General features: G+C 39.3%; 1 long non-coding RNA gene across 6 annotated transcripts in view; it reads left to right on the top strand.

Annotated features, from left to right (window-relative positions):
- Positions 1-20,259, top strand: part of LOC142603731 (uncharacterized) — a 36,425-nt gene that overhangs the window by 9,100 nt on the left and 7,066 nt on the right. For 4 of the 6 annotated variants that reach the window (XR_012837620.1, XR_012837621.1, XR_012837617.1 and 1 more), the window contains 4 exons: positions 5,726-5,938; positions 6,150-6,311; positions 10,184-10,302; positions 19,733-19,787. This is a non-coding gene — a long non-coding RNA (uncharacterized LOC142603731). The remainder of the gene's footprint in view (positions 1-5,725; positions 5,939-6,149; positions 6,312-10,183; positions 10,303-19,732; positions 19,788-20,259) is intronic. The other 2 variants (XR_012837619.1, XR_012837622.1) reach the window with 1 other exon arrangement.

Genomic DNA, 20,259 nt, shown 5'->3' with positions numbered 1-20,259 from the left:
CCATTCTCTCCCTGGGCGTCTAACACTCAGGACATGAACAGTTTTTCTTTTTTTTTTTCCTTTGCTATCATGTTGGAGTTGTATTTGATGCAGATGATTACATTGTCCCTCAGTGACCTGCCACACCTGTACTAGGCAAAGCAACTCCAGTAGGTAGTCAGTTGTTGGGTTTTTTTATGACAGAAAGCACAAAAGTCAAGATTCCTAAAGGTACATAATGATGCAGATAGACCCTTCTCCAGTGCTAAGAAATAAATTTAGGCTGGTAGAAAGTTTCTATCCAGCAGCAAGGTCATGTCAATTCCACAGGAAGAAATGTATTTAAGTACTGTGGGTTCCTAGTAGTGGGTAAAACTGGTACCTAGTTTTCAAGAGAACTTGATTGATTTTTGAAAATTACTCCTGCAATATCAGATGTATCAGAGGAATGAATATCAGATGTCTCTTCTGATTCTTGCCCCCACAGCATTTTCAAAGTGGATAGAGCAGACAAGGCAATTAACTCCTGCTGAATGGCAGTGGAATCCTTCTCCACAGTTCACATTCTGCTGAAGTAATTCTGTAGATCATACCAGACATCTACGTGTACTTTTGAATCCTGTCATAGTTGCCGGATTCTGGCCCCAAAATGTTGGGTCAGACCCAGTGCCATGATGCATGTGAGTATTGTGGAGTTTGCACCTGTCCTCTTGATAGAGCAAACTACTGAAATTCCTGGCTCTAGGGCTCAGTGAGTGCAAAAAACTCTGACTTGGGAAGAGAACAAAGTTTCTAACCTCGTCAAGAAAATGACAGTGTCCTGCACTTGATATTGCCTGAACAATATTCCTGAAACATCACTCCTAGATAGATCTAAGTAGAGACAAAACGCCAAATCTGATTACATAGATCAAAGTGGTCTGCTTCTACAAAGCTCTGAGTACTCACAGCTCACGTTGTCAAAATTAGATTTGTGGCTAAGTGGAATTTTTCATCATCATAGCGATTTGTTTTGGGTACTTAACAATGAACTTAGGGGCCTAACTTTAAGTAGCCAACATTGAAAGCTTTGGTTTTCTAAGAAAAGCTACTGCTGCCCAGATTCCCAGAGTTATTTATTACCTTTGGCAGCATATCTTGTTAAAGAGAGTGTTCAGAACTAACTTCCAGCAGGAAAAACGACCAGTGTTGAGACCTGGATAAGAAATGACCCCTTCCCCTAGCCCTGCTGGTTACTGGCCTTTCATCAAGCTTATACATGCAAATACTGCCCTGTCAGAAGATGACACTGTGACTTTAATAAGAAGGCTGAACAAGAAACTGCTGTCTGAACTATGAATTAAGCATTCTGTTATGGTCACTGCATTGAGTCAGTGAAAGAAAAGAAACCAACTGTTCTGCAAAAGATAAGTTATTATCCCCTAAAATGGTTTATGTTCCCTTGGTTATTTGTAGTGAATGATTGAAAGTCAGGTAGAGGACACAAGCTATTGAACAGATCACTGGGGACTCTTCCAGGTTTGGTCTGCTAAAAATCTTCACAAGTATATAAGAAAATTCTGTACAGAATAGGACAAAAAGGAGCAAAATAGAACAAAATCCAAATCAATGGTTATGCCTTACAAGAACGTGCAAGCTTGAAGATTGTTAGAGGAGCTAAAATCTGTTTGGTGGTTTGTTATTTTAAAGCCTGAGCTGGGTTATTGGAATGCTAACAATTACTCATTCATCGAAGAGAAAACAAAACAAGAAACTGCCAGCAAGTAAAAAATAAGCTTATTCACAAAAGTATGGTATTTATTTTGCAAAGCTGTTGGCTTGATATTCTCAGGCTGAGACCACCCAGAGGCAAACACTCTTTCCATTTAAACAGAAACTAAGACCTCATAGCACTTCTTAAAACCAGGCATTTTTTCCTATTCTAACATTCTCCCTGATTGCAGATTCACATATTGCTGAAGGTCGTTTTTTAAATCCAAGTAGAGCTCGATATTAATAGTGGCACAGTTAGTTACTGTCCTTTTCTTTATCAACTTGGGATCAAATGTTCTAATGAAAATCAATAGAGTATTTCCCTACTGTGTCTCTGAAAGCAAGAACAAATACATACATCAGATAAAATGATTATGTTTTCACAAGCGATTAGCATGATTCAAGTGATACACTACTAAAATAACTTTATGCAGAATCAGTGTTTTTTAAAACAGCATTTCACTTTCACTTGTCTACAAATATTTCCGTTTTGGCATATCTTTTATGCAGCAGTACCAAACCAGAACCCTGCTGCACACTGATCCAGGCCATTAGCATCACCTCCATAATTAGAAGATGCAGTCTTACTCATTCACTACAGTATTGCTTAGTAGACTCAAGCACAATGTGTTGTGGTAGATGGAAGTTCAGAACACAATTTTCCCCATGCCTACTTCAGTGCTTAGTATGTAGAAAAATGTTTTGTGTTTAAGAATAAAATGACATATCAGAGATTTCCACGAATCAGTCATACAGAAAACACAACAGAATTAAAGTTAAATCCATAGAACAATTACAGATCTCAAGCAATAGAAAGCATGAATTTGTTAACAGTTTGGATGGCAGCATTGGAATGTCTCACATATTTTAATTTGTTTGATGTAAGCTTAGTGTATCACTGTGACTTCTTTTACTAATATATGCTTGCAAAAAAATAGTATCAATGACCCTCTTTTCCCCTTATTTTAAAGTCGGTGAAAATACTCTCCAGTGCACAGCTCTCAAAAAATCCATGAGCAGGACTTCTGTAGTCTACCACAATGTAATAGCAGTTTGTAATTACAACTTTTCTATCCTGTTAGAGAAAGGTAAAGAGGCAGCACTAGGTTTCATTGGATGTTTTACCGATAATTCTTAAAGGCGATCGGGAACCAAATGCAGTGTAAATTTATGCTGCATTTCCAAAACTAGGTAGTAGCCACTCCTGGTGCTGTCACTGCCAGTGCAGTGCTTACAATGCTGAGACCTGAAAACCTTCAGTTTATGTTTATGCATTTAATGTATGTTTTCTCATATAGATACAAAGGCTGACATGCACCAAAGAATATTCAGTAATCTGGTAGATAAAGCATTCTGCTGGGAACTTTGGTCACAGCGAGAGAGAGAGAGAGAGAGAGACAGACACATGGAAATCTCCAGTTCAGAGAAAGCTCGAAGTGTAATAGAAAGCATGTTGGCTGCGTCTATCCCCAAGACAGAGATTTCACTCATCATTGTTACAGAATGAAAAATTTAAGAAAGCCCCAAGAGAAGAATTTTCTTATTTTATTCAAACGAAGCTTCCATCTGAAGGCACATATGCCACCATATGGGATCCATTTCAGGCATTCATTAGGAGAAGAATAATTAGTCTAGCATCATACCAGGAAGAAAGGAAGAGGCCCAGAGGATAATTACTTTAGAAACAGAAATAAAAGACCTTGAAACTAAATTTGCTAGGGACAAGTCTATGAAAAATGGAAAAAAAAAAGACCTTATTTAAGGGAATTTTGAATTCAGTTATCAAGGAGAAAAAGAAAAGGGGCATGCCCACGACAGGATTATTTTTAGCTTGGGGAGATGCTGGTACACTATTGTTTTAATGATTACAGAAAACATGTAGTCTCATATTTCAGCCATTCACCACAAACAAGAAGCCTCTTCTCTAGTACAAAAGAGATGAAACACTTCCACATTATACTAGGAAGAACTGCACTGTATGTCCTCTCTTTGCAAATACACCATTATTAGTGCTACTGGTCATAGGCGTCAAATACGGCTGTGACCCTTTAAAGGTTGTCAAAAGGGATTATTCCTTTGTAGACCTCACTATGAGATGACCTGCAAGAAAGAGAAATATCCGTATTATGTAAATAAAGCCCAGATTGCATAACATGAGAATAGAGAAGCCTCAAAAATATGTCAGATTTAGGGATTTTTCTATGAGCAATTAAACATACTGGGATAATGCTCTGTATACATCAATTTAATCCTAACTGTGCAGTTAGCCAACATATCTCTACTTCATCTTCTGGAAGGTGACAGCTAGATGCATCATATTGAATAAAAGACATACATTGTATAGTGCACCACAGTCTGTCTGCAAAGCCTCAGGCCCTAAGTAACTAACCCCTAATTAACTGCTGAGTTTGGAGTTTCTGTGCTACTCAAAAGGCCCATGGGAAGTGAAGAGTGACAAGATTTGGCCCTTCAAAAAAGCACTGGTGACTGGATTCCTCCTCTTCATACTAGGAAACACCTGATATTCTGCAGCACTGAAATCATAATGGGAAGTAAAGACTGTCTAGGTAAAATTCTTTGATTGAGATAGTGGTCAAAGGGACAGTTCTTTGATGTCTGGAGCTCTTTGTAACAAAGAATAAAATGAGATGTCACATCGCTGTGTGTGAAACAGATGGTATGGGTTATGCCAGTGGTTCATTCATATTGGGAACACTTGTTACAATGCATTATCTTTTAAAGATACAGAGAAAGCTATCTAGCATTTTGTGACTCACCTACAGTATAAACAAGATAATTACCTGGTTCACCTGCTAGAGCAGGGAGATCGATTATAGAAGCTAATTAGAGACCTGTTTTAAGCAGATATGAACTCCCGGGTTTTCGTTATGGGTTCTTCTCCTCTTAACACACCACAGAGAAAACCATAGAACAACAGTGATTAGCCTTATTTCATTTTTATTGCTTCCCCGTTCAGAGTAAAACCACAGAAAGTCAAAAGTGTAGCTAATTTACTTTAGCAAGCCAGCAAATGTAAGTTAATTTCCTTGCTTTACTACTTAGAAAGCGCTGCCAGAGCATTAATGTCAAAGGAAAACAAAGAAAAAATACGTATCCATATGGAATATGAATGCAATTCATGGTAGCTTGACAAACACTGCTAGAGAAAACTGTCACATTTGCAAGGAGGTAACAGATACTGGTAGTGAGCATTTGAGCTCTTCGTTAATTGTAGATGTCAGTAACACACCAGATAGATACACCAGGTTGTGATGTTTGTTGATTTTTACTTTTCTGGCACTGGAGAGCACTTGCGTTTCCTTTAAGTAGCAGTCTTCCTTACTGTTGTTCCCAAGAGCAGAACATCTATAGCAGTGTCCATGAATTTCTGATTGCTCATATTTAAATAAGTCATATGTCTATGATCTGCAGTCATTTCCCAGCTCCATGTGATCTGTCATAGTCCAGGAGGGATTACTTTAGAATCTGTTCAGTCTGAAAAATTTCACACTGCACCTCCACCCACATGTGGGATGAAAAAACAAATTACTTTAGGAGGGCAGAAAGATTTTAATAATTAGTACTTAATTCCCAAGTGACCTGCTGTCTAGTGCAAACCACAGTTCTGAGTAGGGCACTCAGGCTTCCAGCCCACTGGAATGAAAAAGGTATGACATATCTAAGCCACCAGACTTGGGCGTGAACTGTCACTGTCACTTGGAAATCCCAAGGAGTGCAATGTGGCCTGTACTGTACCCTTGTTAAACATCTGCCGCAGAGCTATAAAAGGGACCTTGGCATTTTAGCCACAAAATTGTAAACTAAAACTTGCATTCACCAGGAAGAATCTAAAGCCTTTAGGTTTTTACCAAGTCCTTAACAAATTGACTGTTTTTGAGAATGTTTGCCTAAATATTTCAAATAATTATGCACATGGCTCACATCTCAGCGTGCTGGGATGTACAAGTTGGGTTATTTCATCTCTCGCATGCAGGACCAAGGGAAGCGTCATTCTAAGACCATGTCTGCTGATCAGGTTGTACATAAACCACAAAGCTTCCCCTGCTCCCCTTCCTCTTCCCCTGTGCACGGACTAGAGCACCAAACTGCATCTCTGTGGCTCCTCCTGAAGCTGTTTCAGTTTGTAGACAGTACTTACCTGATCGAGCACAAGCGAGAGACTGACTCTAATGAGCAGAGCACTAATGTAAGGGAAATGTTAGCTCACATTTGCTGCCCCAGTTCATTTTTTAATGATTCATAGCTTATGTAAGTGTAATAAGGTAAATATGGTAAATGTAATATAGTTTAAACAGCTTGGGCTGAGGAAGTCCTATCCCGAAATGTGCTATACCTGATGTTTCAGGCACTCTCATAGGTGATACAAAGCTAACCTACTCCTCCTCCTCTACTCCCAGTCCTAGAAACTGAGTCTCCAAAACAACAAATGTTCCAGGCTGGATGGCAAAAGCTGCTTCTCCTACCGGTCAGCTAGCCTGCCTCTTCTGTGTCAGGCCAACACATTGATGCTGAAGGTTCCTTCTGAGACTCACCTGTCCAGTGAGGCCCACACAATTGAGGTAAATCAGGCAATGTAAACTGTTAACAGGATTAAACATAAGCAAAACACCCACAAATTTAGCACTGTCAAAAAATGAAATGTCTTTGGATGTGCCCATAAGCAGAAATGGGTATCTGGAGAGTGTGATGGGTGGAGAGAGGCTCTGTACCCGTTCAGTCACTTCATCGCAGAGATCAGCCTGCTCTGTCCTTACTCAAATGCATCAGTGCAGCATTGAACCTGAGACAGTAAACCCTTTCTCAAGCCTAGTAGCTCACCTTGGTGCTGTGCTAACTGAAGCTACATGGGCTGCCCTGAATGAAGGCAGCGTAAGCTCAAATCTGCATGCAGAGGATCATGGACAAATATTTCAAGAATTTAAGTGCCTACAGAGTTGATTGGCAACCAAGAAAGATCATCACAGTCTCAAAGGTACTTAAATAGTGGACTTACCTGCCTGGCATGGTATTTTTCCTGTATCTACGGCTGTTGCATGTGCAGATGCTCAGCTGCCCATCAGTGACATCATTAACACTTCTGCAAAAGCTGGATAGTAACAGATACTAAATGTGTGTAGCTGCTTCATTGTCTCAGTGATAGAGTCATATTTACATCATTTGCTTGCTAAACCCATTTATTCCATGGAAACTAACACAACCTGGGTTACAAAAGCAGCTAATCTTGACTGAGAGCCCAACTCTGTGGCAACATTTAGCACTGACAATCCTAGGGCACAAGATGACATCCATCTCTGACCACAGAGCTGCAGTTCTACCTGCCTGTGTCCTCATTAAGCACTAGGCTAGCGTAGAAACTGCAAACAATCTCCTGAACAGGCCTTCCTTGTGCAGTATGAGTCCATACATTTTTTGGGAACATGGAAACCTATCTTGGGAGGTGAAAATTGTGCTCTCAGGCAAGGAACCAGGTTTAGGGATGGGTAATGCTTAGAAGAACTTAGCATGGACCTACATTCATTATTGAAAATGACATTAAATGTTTGACTAAATGCTTGCATTCATGCTACCAGATTGGTGCAGTGTAAGAAACTACCCTGCAGTCATAGAGGGATACACTGGCTATGTAATTTGAAAAAGGTCGCAGTGCATCTACTCCACATACTTCTTGATATCCTATAGAGAAGTTAGCACCTCTGATAAAAAGACTAAAAGTCACAAGAAACACACCAAAAAATGAGAAGGGCATACGCAGTGTCTTAGGCTCTGTGAGGACAGTGTAGTTAAATTGGGGAGTAATGATTCTTTTCCTATTGAACACTGCAATGGTAAAAAATCTATCAGTAAAAATAATAATACACTTTAAAGCAGGCCTGGCACCAAGATCAAACTGTGCTTGTATTTTATGGTCATTCATCTCTGCTCAAAAAGAACTGATAGTTTTCTCTCTCCTTTCGAGGAAAGAGATTCCCTAGCAATCCAATGAAAGTGTTCACAAGCGTCAGAAAAGGCTATCAGGTACCAATATAAAACTTATTAAAGCCAAACTGAGAAGGGGGAATAAAAAAAAGCCCAACCCAAATCCAACCAACAACAATACAGATTGGGGGGTGGGGGGAGAATATTATTTTTAAGAGTCCAGAGTTACAGTAATATGAAGTTTTTAGGTAGTGCTGCTTTATCAATCAAAGGCTGGCTTTTCACCTTAGCTCCTTAAATACCCTAAATAGTAATTAATTTCATTGATACAGGACAGCTATATCATCCCTGAATAAAGTGATTTGTATAGATCTAAAAGCAAATGGCTCAGCAGAAAGACAGGGGTGATCATTATTTCAAAGCTTTTTTTATTTTCCCCCTACTCTTAAGACTTGTGAAATTATTTATTTGACAATCTGAAAATAAAACTTGAGCTGTATTAGTATGTAGGCTGCTCAATAAAAGGGAAAAAAGGGAGAGAGAGGATTAATAAATTACATGCTAGAAATGGGAAACAAGATTAGAGGTGACATTTTGGCAATGTTTTCTTCACAGTGAAGGAAAAAAAATGAAACAAGATTAGTTAGAGGGAAAAAAGGGAGTCAATCAGTAGGAAAAATGAAATTTAGAAAATGTGAGAAAGGCTGTGAGAAATGGAGGAGTTGATTAGGATAAAGGGTGCGATAAAAGTGACTCCATAGCAGAGAGGAACATCATTGCTATCAAAAGTTAAGAAAGACTCAATGAATCAGAGACTGGAGAATTACAGGCTGATAGCAGTGAGAATGCACAATGGAGAGGATGACAAAAGAGGAACAAAGTGAAAACAATGTATGTAACTGGCACTAAAAACCAAGAGGACTGAGTTTCCCCAAGGCCTGTGCCTGTGTCCTGCCTACGTTCTTACCTCTCCTCTGACAATATGGATAAAGGGTAAGCTATACACAATCGTACAAGAAACAATAGTCCATGTGGATGCACAGATTTAGGCAAGACTAGATTTTCAACCAGTATGTTTTCATGGGTCAACATTGATAGATTGTATCCTACAGCAAATCTCAAATATGCATATCAGGTTGTTTCCTCCAGCACATTACTATAGCAACAACACTTGAATCACTGATATTTGACATCACTGGGGCTGCTGTTTCTCTCTGTTTTCAATGGCAAGGCAAAAGAATGCTCCAGCATTGTGCTACCTTCTCTGCATGGCCAATGGACCTCTTCTCCTTCAACTTCCTCACCGCTGTCATGAACACTTGCCTCCCTAGAACCTACTATCTTTCTGTTCCTCAACCTTCTCTGTCACTGCTAAGATCTCCATTCTTTTTTTCCTCTCTCCCCCTCTTTTTATACCCTGATACTTAGAGTGGCTGTTTGAAACTTGTTTCAAATGAAATGAGAATGTGGGCAGGACAAGCAGGGACTCCTCAAGCTGTAAATAACAAAGAGAAGTGATCACTCTGGATTGACTGTAGCCTCAGCAGCTATTTCTCCTTTGATTAACCAGATTCTCCTGTCCTGGTATATTTGATAATGAGCAAAACGGACAGGGAGAGAGTAGAGTCCACTGCCATGAGACAATGAAGTGAATAGCTATTTGCCTCTTTTCCATTTGCTGGCACTCTGCCATCAGCACTCAGTCTCAATAAAAAAGCCAAAGCACCTCTTGCTTCTGAGTACAATGAGTGTGAAGAGAGCACGCGTAGACGGTTTGCTCTCATTCTGACAAATGTGACGTCTGCATGGAAATCACTCTAATGCATGCCTCATTTGAAACACAACTCATATAAAGCAGCAAACAGGAGGGAGCAGAACAAGACCATGGCTTTGACTGTGCATGAGGCTCTCAGATTTTGTCCAAGCAAAGCCTGTCCTGAGGATGAACACACTGGCAGTTTAAGAAGCTGCTTCTCAACTACTAGACCCAGATTATCATCTGAAACTGATACCTGTTGGTAATTGTGTACACTTACGACAGGATAAAATTCCCATATGCTACCATGAAAGTAAAGTTTGCATGCCAGGCATGCTGTGAACAAGCTTGGAATTAAGAGCAAAAAAAATGGACAGCTAGAAAACCCAAACCTTTTGGGGACAAGTGTCACAAGAGTGACTATTTGGTCACTCTTTGGTAGCAGTTTTAGTCCTTGACTGTCTTGGGCCTCCATCCTACTATCCAGGGGATCCTAAGTAAAAAAACAAACAAAAAAGCAAAATCCAAAAAGTCCTTTGGGTTGACCCTATTAAAATTTACAGGAATCATTCCAGTACTACCTCAGCAAGATCCTTCACCAAGATACAAACATGTGCTCAGTCCAGGATATGGAATGGTGGATCCTGCTGTAATTCCTCTTTACGTGAGTGATCATCTGAAAAAGATGATTACCACAGACAACAGCTCATCTTACTTCATTTGCAAGTATCGGTAAATGCTGACTATGCTTTCTTGCAGTCTTCTACAAGATGCAGGGTACAGGAAGATGTCTTCTGCATGCAGTAGTAATTATCATCCCCTAAAATGCTCATGTTCCAACAGCCATTACACCAAAGCATCTAGGTCTAAGACACAAGGTAGGTGGGTTTTTTCCTGTGTTTAAATATAGGATTTAACTAGTAACTACTGTCATTCCTTGCCAATGTTGACTTTTTGAATCATAATTCCTGTAACTATGACTCATTGAAAAGTTACATCCATTTGTCAATGACACTGAGAGTAGTTAATGTATTAAAGGTATTTTTTCCTGTTCTGAGTCAGCAGGAATATTATACTGCTGAAATATTTATTAAAATTGAGAATTTGAAATGAATGCATGCTTTGCTCATGGTCTTAATGGGACATCATTTCACCTAAACACAAAATGCAGGTAGATGTGTAGTATTCTCTTTTTAATTTATCAGCAGCTTATTAACATCATTTTACTTTTCAAGTATATTTTTAATGGTAATCTTTTTCTAGATTATTTCACAACGTGCTTTTAATTAGGATGACAGACAAATTTAAATTTGCCTTTATTTTCCTTTCTCACAAAGTGTTCTTTATTCCCTATTAGTTTCCCACAGAGAATTTTTTTAAATGAAGAGGGTTTGTTTCAGAATTTGTAATCTCCTGAACAGACTTTATAATAATGAAATATAAGTCTCTTTCACACAGTAACCTGCTGTTTTTCTTAGCTGTGTTTGGAAAGCTTCATGTAAGGCAAGAGGTTAAGTAAATCTCCGGTTCCCTAGGGGTCAATGTGTGGAACATGCAGATACACACCTATACCTTGTATAATCTCTTAAGACTCTGCAAATGTTGCTTATCATCTTGGCCTATGTTTTTTAAAGTTGTGGCAAAAACATACCAGAAGAACAACAACAGCATACAAGAAGAGATGTCAGCCAGTCCCTTACCAAATGCAAAATATGGTGCTTACTTAGAACGGCTTGTTGGAAGATCTTAACTTCCAGATTGCTGAACTGCCATCGGAGACTCGCTGTTAACACAAGTACAAATTTATCATTTGTTAAAAATTATTTTCAAGAGAATCCTTCCTAGTTTTTTTAATCCATCTTGATCAAAGACCTTAAGGCAAGATTCAGTAGTCAGAGCTGATAAAACATTCCTTGTACAAGGCATAAGAAATACAGTTTCATCTGGACATCACCACTTGAAAGTTTTAAGTTACCAAAACAAAAGCACAGAGTTAGTATTCATGATTTCAATCCTACACGACTGGACTTCTAACCATGCGCTGAAGGCATGTGCATTAGTTGAATGACACTTAGACATGTATGAATAAGTTTTCAAGATACTGGGTCAAATTTTTTCAGCATTTTTTCTGTTACTGACCTTAAAAAATCTTATTACTTACTGTGCTTCAGCCAAAAATTCCAGCCTTCATGCCTGGAATAAAGACAGTGATGGTATGTTCTGAAGATAACAGAGTTGTACAAATCTTAAGATGTTAAATGAGAATACTGTAAGACGCAAGGGAAAAGGTTTACATTTGAGATGTACACTAGGTAATGTCTAGCATTATGTGCATTATGGAGCTACAACTATAATACAGAATTAAAGGTAATGAATGAAAAATTTGGCAGGAAGAACCAATGATATGAAAGAGACATTTGACCAAACATTAATCAAAACCAAACAACACACATGTGAAAGTACAGTTACTGATCAGTTTTCAGTCCATTTGATAAAAATTCTGAAGAGGAAGGAATCACTAAAGTATGGCATAGTACTGTAAGTAGAATTTGCACACAATGTAATAAAAAAGAAAAACTAAAAGAGAATTAATGAAATTTGGCAGAAAGCCAGACCTGATGAAGTTACTAGTTGTGTTGGTTTTGCGTGGCAAGGTTTTGGTAGTGGGGGGGGCTACAGGGGTGGCTTCTGTGAGAAGCTGCTAGAAGCTTCCCCTGTGTCTGATAGAGCCAATGCCAGCTGGCTCCAAGACTGACCCGCCGCTGGCCAAGGCCAAGCCAATCAGCGCCTCTGTGATAATATATTTAAGAAAGAGAAAAAACAGTTAGAGAGCGCTTTTGCAGCCAGAGAGAGGAGTGAGAAGATGTCAGAACATCTGCAGACACCAAGGTCAGTGCAGAAGGAGGGGGAGGAGGTGCTCCAGGCGCCGGAGCAAGATTCCCCTGCAGCCCGTGGTGAAGACCATGGTGAAGCAGGCTGTCCCCCTGCAGCCCATGGAGGGAGGATGAGGGGGTGTAGAGATTCCCCCTGCAGCCCGTGGAGGACCCCACGCCGGAGCAGGTGGAGACACCCGAAGGAGGCTGTGGCCCCGTGGGAAGCCCGCGCTGGAGCAAGCTCCTGGCAGGACCTGTGGATCTGTGGAGAGAGGAGCCCACGCCAGAGCAGGTTTGCTGACAGGACTTGTGACCCCGTGGGGGGCCCACGCTGGAGCAGTTTGCTCCTGAAGGTCTGCACCCCGTGGAGGAGACTCACGTTGGAGAAGGCCGTGAAGGACTGTCTCCCGTGAGAGGGACCCCACGCTGGAGCGGGGGAACGATGAGTCCTCCCCTTGAGGATGTAGAAGCGGCAGAAACACCGCGTGAGGAACTGACCGTAACCCCCACTCCCCGTCCCCCTGTGTCGCTGGGGGGGGCGGAGGTTGAAGCTGGGAGTGAAGTTGAGCCCGGGAAGATGGGAGGGGTGGGGGGAGGTGTTTTAAGATTTGGTTTTATTTCTCATTCCTCTACTCTGTTTTGTTTAGTAATAAATAAGATGAATTCCCTCTCTAAGTTCGGTCTGGTTTGCTCATGACAATAATTGGTGAGTGATCTCTCCCTGTCCTTATCTCAACCCACAAGCTTTCCGTTATACCTTTTCTCCCCTGTCTAATGAAGGAGGGGAGTGATAGAGCAGCTCTGGTGGGCACCTGGCCCTCAGCCAGGGTCAACCCACCACACTAGTTCAAAAATAGCCCCATTATTTTAATGTTGTATCTTCAAAGTGGAAGACTGCTATGTAAGAACATTGAACTGGAATTTTAGAAAAGTCAGACAAGTGTTGGGTAAAAGGAAATGGGATAAAGAAATGAAGGAAGAAGATACAGAAGAAAATTTTTTTCTGGACATTAACATTATGTCCTAGAGGATAGTACATAGCATGACCTCCAGCAGCAAATACCACAATAAAATGTCTAACTGGAAAAAGTAATCAAAGGTTAAGGAGCGAAAACTCTCACAAACAGTGGTACATAAGAGTAAATGAAGTTAAAAGAGTGTAACAATTGTAAAAGAAAAAGGAATAAGCTGAAATTGTATATGAGATTGTTTTTATAATATGCATAAGAAAAGAAAAAATGTTTGTAAGGGCTGAGAGGAGGACCATAGTGGGGAAAAGAGATATAGAACATAAAATATTTTTTTGCCAGGGAATGACACCAAAAGAAAATAAAACTATATATATAAAAAAATGCCAGATAGGTATCAAAGAGAATCAGTTTCATATAAAAGAGGATCAAGAAATAACAGTACCTGAAGATTGACACAGCTTTAGAGTGAGCTGAGAGCTGTCCTAGAATTCCAAATAAAATGACAGTCGGTCAGGTAAGCCTCTCAGAGAGATGCAGAGATGAAACCGCTTTAGGAAATAATTATAAGGAGCCCAACATCTATATTCTAAGAGAGAGTCTGGTGAAATTCACTCCTGTATGGAGGATCTTTGCAAGTTCTTTGCAGTATTTAAGATTTCAAGTTTAACAATTAGAGTTCTCAAACAGTCATTATAGAACTCAGAGCTACTGGTAAATACGATGAACAGTGAGGAGATAAAATTTGCAGACGATGCAGTTTCTTAAGATGTACAAGGCGAGAAGACAGTTTCAGGGAGGGTGACTACGCAAAGCTGAATGAAGGCACATCACACAAGACAAAGTTCAATGACACAGTATTGCAAAGAATTATTTAGGCATCTGTTATTCATTGCTAAGGTCTAAATGAACTTAGAATAAAGGGGAAAAAGAACCTCACAAATTTTTGGACTCTTCAATGCAACCTTAGTAAAAGAGAGAAGAATCATTCTACAGTCTCTCCAAACTGTTGCACATTAAGAGAGACCAAAGAGCTGTAAAGATATGTACTCAGGTGTGTGCATGTATTTGTGATTATTGCCAGTCTTTTTTACAAAATTATTTTGTAATGAGACCAATATGACATGGTCAGATCAATTTTGTAGCCACTTGCATGCTAGAAAGCAGGGAAAAAGGGAAGAGCAGAAGACGTTGGAGAAAAAACAAAAATCTGGGCAGATAAACTGGTTTCTTGTTCTTCATTCTCTAAACATTACAAATAGCCTTCAGAGTTCCTCAAATGTGAGCAACTAAATCCTAAGAAGCATAAAAAGCAGTGAGGACACAGTAAGTCAAGACAACTGCTAGAATGCTACACCATGAAACCAGACCTGTAATTACACAATAGACCTTCCAATTAAAGCTCAAAACCCTCTTAGAAGGCGACGTGCTTGGAAGCCAACAAATCTGACATGGGAACAATGTTCATTAGCGGAGTGTACTGAAAACATGATTATCCAAACACAGCTTGGGTGTAAACATCTGTACCCTCACAGTTGCCTGAGTGGGGCCCCTGGAAGACAAACCAAAGCTTTGTTAAAGTTGAACACAGTACTGCACACAAACAAAGCCTGTTGTTGCTGCTAATAAAAAAAATCTAAGAAGGAAGAGCAAACTGAAGATATCTGTAATACTAAAATGGTTGTATTCTGAAAAGGGAGAATTAATGGTGAATCACTTATTACCGTGATGGCTCCTTGGCTTGTGTCCATGCTATATAAGCACTTGTCTTCACCTTCTGTGGTGTGTGAGGGCACTGGAGGGTATTGCGGCTGCCATATGAAACTCTTGCTTCTGATACTTAATTTACTGTGCAACAGAATGCTTTTGAAAACAAAATGAAGTCTTTGCTTCCCTAAATAATGCTCCCTCCCCCCACTGCAGTCATTGTCTTCTTTGTAATATTTTATGATTTGTCACATAACACTCTGGGATATTGTCCTACAGAGGATATCTAAATATATTGCTGAAATGAAATATCTGTATGGTGTTCCTTACTCACAGTACAGCTTGAGCAGTGGCAGACTAGGCTATATCCATATCTTAATATTTTATTTTGATTTTTCAATTTTTGTAATAAAGAGAAAAAAGAAGCAAAGAAGAAAACAAGCTTCACATTGATTTAGGACTTCAGGGAGAAGAATAAAGCTATTCTATCTATTTTACAAATGCGAATATGCTTATAACATTGATCTCAACAGTGTAAATCAATAATACCCAGAGCTTCCCTGTCTCCCACAGATTGTCTGCAAATTATAAATGGTGGTTACAAAAGTATAATCAGGGTGAAATATTATCAAATCTCATATTCTACACTGCTGTAATTCAAAAAAAAAGCAGATATCTTGGAACTTAGAGTTTTGATGTTTTAATGAGTGCACTATTTTTTCTAGTGAAGCACAACCAATTAAACTGAGCATCCAGTCTTTTGCTGAAGGAACAGTCTGCAGCTTCCAGTGATTGCAATTCTCTCTTTTGCCATTACAGAAAAATCTTTTTATCCTGTCACCAAGCTCAGTGCACTCAGAAGGTATAAAGCAGCTGACAGCTAACATTAGCAGTATTCAATATACTCAGATCGGGCTGTGTATCTGACACAAGGAGCCACAAGAAAACACTAGAACATATTTTGAAATTACATCTTTCATTGTGGAGTAAAAAAAGCAGTGTTTCACAACTTTTTCAGGACTTTGGTCCATATCAAAATTAGTCTTTTAGAGGTGTGTCCAGGTTGTTAACTGTGCTTGTAAAAAAAAAAAAAAAAAAAAAGAAAGAAAAAAGCAAGTTTCAACAGGTTCTATTCTTGCCTTTCTATGAGCAGTAAATGTGGGAATGCACCCTCCTCCTTACTCATGTGTTAGTAGTTGAGTAGGAGTATGGAGTAGAGTAGCTTCAAAAAAGACAAACCAGAAGAACTTCTCCTAAAGTGGCATAAGGGATGGAAGATGAAAGAGTCAAATCTACTGAACCAGAGATTTTTTTCCTATGTCAGCTGAATGTTTTAAGCTCTCTACTGCTAGATATAAGACCTATTAAAAAAAACCCAACCAACCTTCTATTCCTCCTCCTGATATATTTTGCCTGAGACCTAAGCTGGTAGGAAAGATCTGAGCTTTGGCTTTCATTTCACAAAGACTGGCTTATGAATACCAGAGAATGTATCAACCATCTGCTGCCTACTAAACATTTAAAAAATCTAAAGGTCCACAGAGAACATCACTGCTAGAAACTCTGATACATTGGATGTTAGGTGCTTCCAGACTTTGACTTTAGCTAAGAATTTCGAGTATCTAAAGTTTGAACTTTGGTGAATTTAGCCCTGACTGATTTGTCCAGATTCCTACAGAAAAACAAGAACAGAACAGACTTTGACCCTGCATCTCTCCAAGCTCCAGCTTCTTTTTCCAGCCATAAATTCGATTTTACCACCCAGTTCAAATTATTTTTTATCAGAACTGGCCAGTTAAAGGAACTCTAAAAATACCAGACTCTGTTTGTTAGAGAAGGTAGCACTTGATCCCTTTCCCCTACCCCACATTCCTCAGATGAGGGTTACATTTTTCCTTTTTTGCTCTTCAAGGAACTCTCTGTCTGGCTTCAGCAATGGTGCAGTAATATTTCCAGATAATTAATATTATGGGTAAGATATTAGCAGTCAGGCTGCTGCAGACAACCTCAGAGATAGTCATGTTGAAGAAGTGATAGGCTGATACTATAAAGATCAGTGTAAATAACATAACTTTAGTGAGAAGCACAGATTAGTTAATGTGTTTATACCAGACCACAAGCAGTAAGTCTTGGTGCCTGCTTACTTCTAGGCAATAACACTGAAAGCAATGAACATTTTGCCATTGTTAAATGCTTAGTTTCAGTCTCTGCCATTTAAATAACAGTAGTTTGAAATCTTTCTTCTGCTATAGTAAATGGAGGTATGGAAAGGTTATTGATAGTGCTAATAAATAAGAAAAAAGTAATTTTACCACTTGCTTAGCAGCATTCGAACAGTATAATACAAATTCCTTATTATTTGCTTTATAGTTATGCCACATACAAGCTTTATGTTAAAAGGTACACTTTTTTCCCAGAATGACAATTAGCCAGTTTTTTTCTGACTTCTGAAACCACCCAGAAAGAGACATAGTTTTGGGAGATGTTGAAAGGCAGACATGAGCCTGATGACAGACATCATCAGTAACTCAGGAAACAGATGTTATGGTGTTTGTTTAGGCTTTCCAAATTGGTCTGGAAATTATTTTTCTGACTATAGTTTAAGAACTTCTTTTCCATGTTCATGTGTTTATTTGTGTTCAGAAGTTTCACATTTTTTACTAGGGGAAAAAAAACCCAAACCACACCTAAAATGTTTGTGGGCTTGTTTTGCCGAGTCCAGAGGTGACCCCAGCTTTGTGCTTCTGTTCTTATATGCATCTATTGTAGCAGTTTGCGAGTTGCTCGCACCTTTTAATGAAGCTGTCCTCACAGTAACCCCATGGGTAGGTAAATGCTATTATATCCATTTTACAGACAGAGAGCTGAAGCACATAGGGACTAAGTGATTTGTCAAAGTTCACACACAGGGTATAGCAGAACAGGGACTTGAAATCGCCTTTCAAATTACAGGGCTTGAACTTCTGCCTGAGGTACTGCCCAGTCCTTTCTCTTACTTTGTCATCCCTGTGCCCCCTTTCCACAGCCACCTGCCTGCCACCACAGACTAAACTCCATCATGTATTCAATCTCATTTCCTTCTGGGCATAGGCCAACTAAATCATTTAAATCACCTGGGACTTCACAGAAAGTTAAATGTAAGAAGGCATATTATGCATACATCTATTCCTGACACACCAGCCTGTGAGACGCTCAGCCTCTTAGAGGGTCCTGGGAAAGTGGACGAGAAAGAAAAAAACCTGAAATTCCAGAAATGGATTTCAGAAGTGTCACAGAGATGTTTTTCCACTGTTTTTGGACTCTTCACAGAGCTAAACAATGTATTCCTGGGAATATGGTGGACATTTTCAGCAGTGTCTCCCGGAACTAGACCTGGGTTCAGTATGCAAGCTGGAGAAATTTTTTTCAGTGTAAAGACACTTATAAATGTTCTACGCTTGGGTAAATATCAATAACTATAATATAATTAATATAGAATTAAATTATATTTTAATTAATATAATTATATAGCATTATAGAAATGAATATACTAAAATATAAGTAGAAGAGGATCTCAGCCCATAAGGTTAAGGGGATGCCTTGCAATTACTCTACCTATGAGGAAAATAATAGCTTTTTTTTTTAAAGCATGACTTAATTGTAAGCTGGCTATATGTAATTCTTTATCAAACTAGATCCTTGTTTCATAAGCACACTGAAAACTTCTCTTGTGTTTCATATGGAGAGCCAATAATTGGCCTTATTTAGTTTAGATGAAATAAATAATTTCACAGCCACTTCTCATTTAATAAGGTTGGCTACAGCCTGCCTTTTTTCTCCTCAGCTTGTATATTTTTGTTTGGAGTGAACATAAAAGCATATTTTCTTGCCTGCTGAGTGTTCATTAAAACCACTTCCAAATCTTTGCAGCCATTACAGTCCTCACTATGTTCTGATCTTACTGGCATATTGATTTAACTGTAAAAACATTCCTTTCTTCAAATAATAATAGTAAAGATATTAACTGAAAGTTATGAAGGACAACTCTTCATCTGAAGGCCTAAACTACTTGCAACGGTTTCAAACAAAGAAAAAAATAGCCCACCAAAACCCAGAGGGACTCTGAAGTAACAAGGGTAAATCTAATGAATTCTACACTTGTTGCTGAAACACAGTTACTGTTGCCCAGTAAGACTATGAAACTGGTAGGCTGCAAAGGAATTACAGGAAAATTCTGTTCCCTGGCTGGAATACAGACAGATACCTGGCCATGCAAAACTTGCCAGTAGCCAAAACCAAGCTAGACAGGAGGAAATCACCATCTACGGCTCCATGTTCTGGACTGGCCCCTGCAAAAATTCACCAAATGAAAAGCCTTCATCGACAGCCATCTTCGGAGACTGGAGCAAGAGATACACGATCAGAAGAAGCCACAGCGTTTGTCTCCACCTGAGGCCCTGAAGTTGGCCTTTTCACCACTGTACTTAGGACCCTGCCCACAAACTTATGTGGATAAGGTGTTCCTCTCTATGCTTACCTTAGCCTCTAAAAGACCCCATTGAGTTTTGAGACTGGTTTTCCTATTTTGGCACTTGTAAGCAACTGTGTAAATCACATTCTCTCTCCCAGAAGTCTGTTTCAAACTGGGTATTACCTACTTGGGAATTTCTTACCTGTTCCTTATTGTGGTATGCAACTCCTCCCTGAGTTGGGAAAATAAGTATGAATGGCAAGAACAGCCCTTGATAATGGCACTGATAATGAGTATTATTATCTTGTAGACAACTGGGGAACTCCAGAGCTCTAATGTTACCAAGGAGGCACTACTAGAAGCAGGTAAGAAAAATATGTAACTAAACATAAACAGAATTTCCGTGAAGTACTCCCTTTGTGAAATTGTAATTTGATATTCTTTTGGGTTAGCAGTCTGAGCAAAATTACTGATCAGCTTTTCAGTACATAGACTGTTTGAGAATGTCTTCCTCTGGTTAAGGTGACACATTGCACATAATATAGTAGACAACACAGCTATATTAAAAGCCTACTTAAGCTCTTACTAAACCAGAATTCTGTAAATAACTTTGCTTTTTAATTACTGAAGATTTTCTATGCATAAAAGCCTCAAATTATATAGAGGCAGAGAGACAGTGCTTTGCAACAGCAACAGGGAACACAGAGAGTAGATCATCTTGTTTTACAACTCCAGTTTTCAGACAGTGTTATAATGACATTCAGCCAGCACGCTGACAAAAGTACACAACTGATTAAAACTACCTAATAGGGAAATACTGAGGACAGGAGTGCACAG

The sequence above is a fragment of the Balearica regulorum genome, chromosome 13, assembly GCF_011004875.1.
Source record: "Balearica regulorum gibbericeps isolate bBalReg1 chromosome 13, bBalReg1.pri, whole genome shotgun sequence".
NCBI lineage: Eukaryota > Metazoa > Chordata > Aves > Gruiformes > Gruidae > Balearica > Balearica regulorum.
The sequence above is the reverse complement of the archived record's forward strand: the minus strand, read 5'-3'. Positions and strand labels throughout refer to the sequence as shown.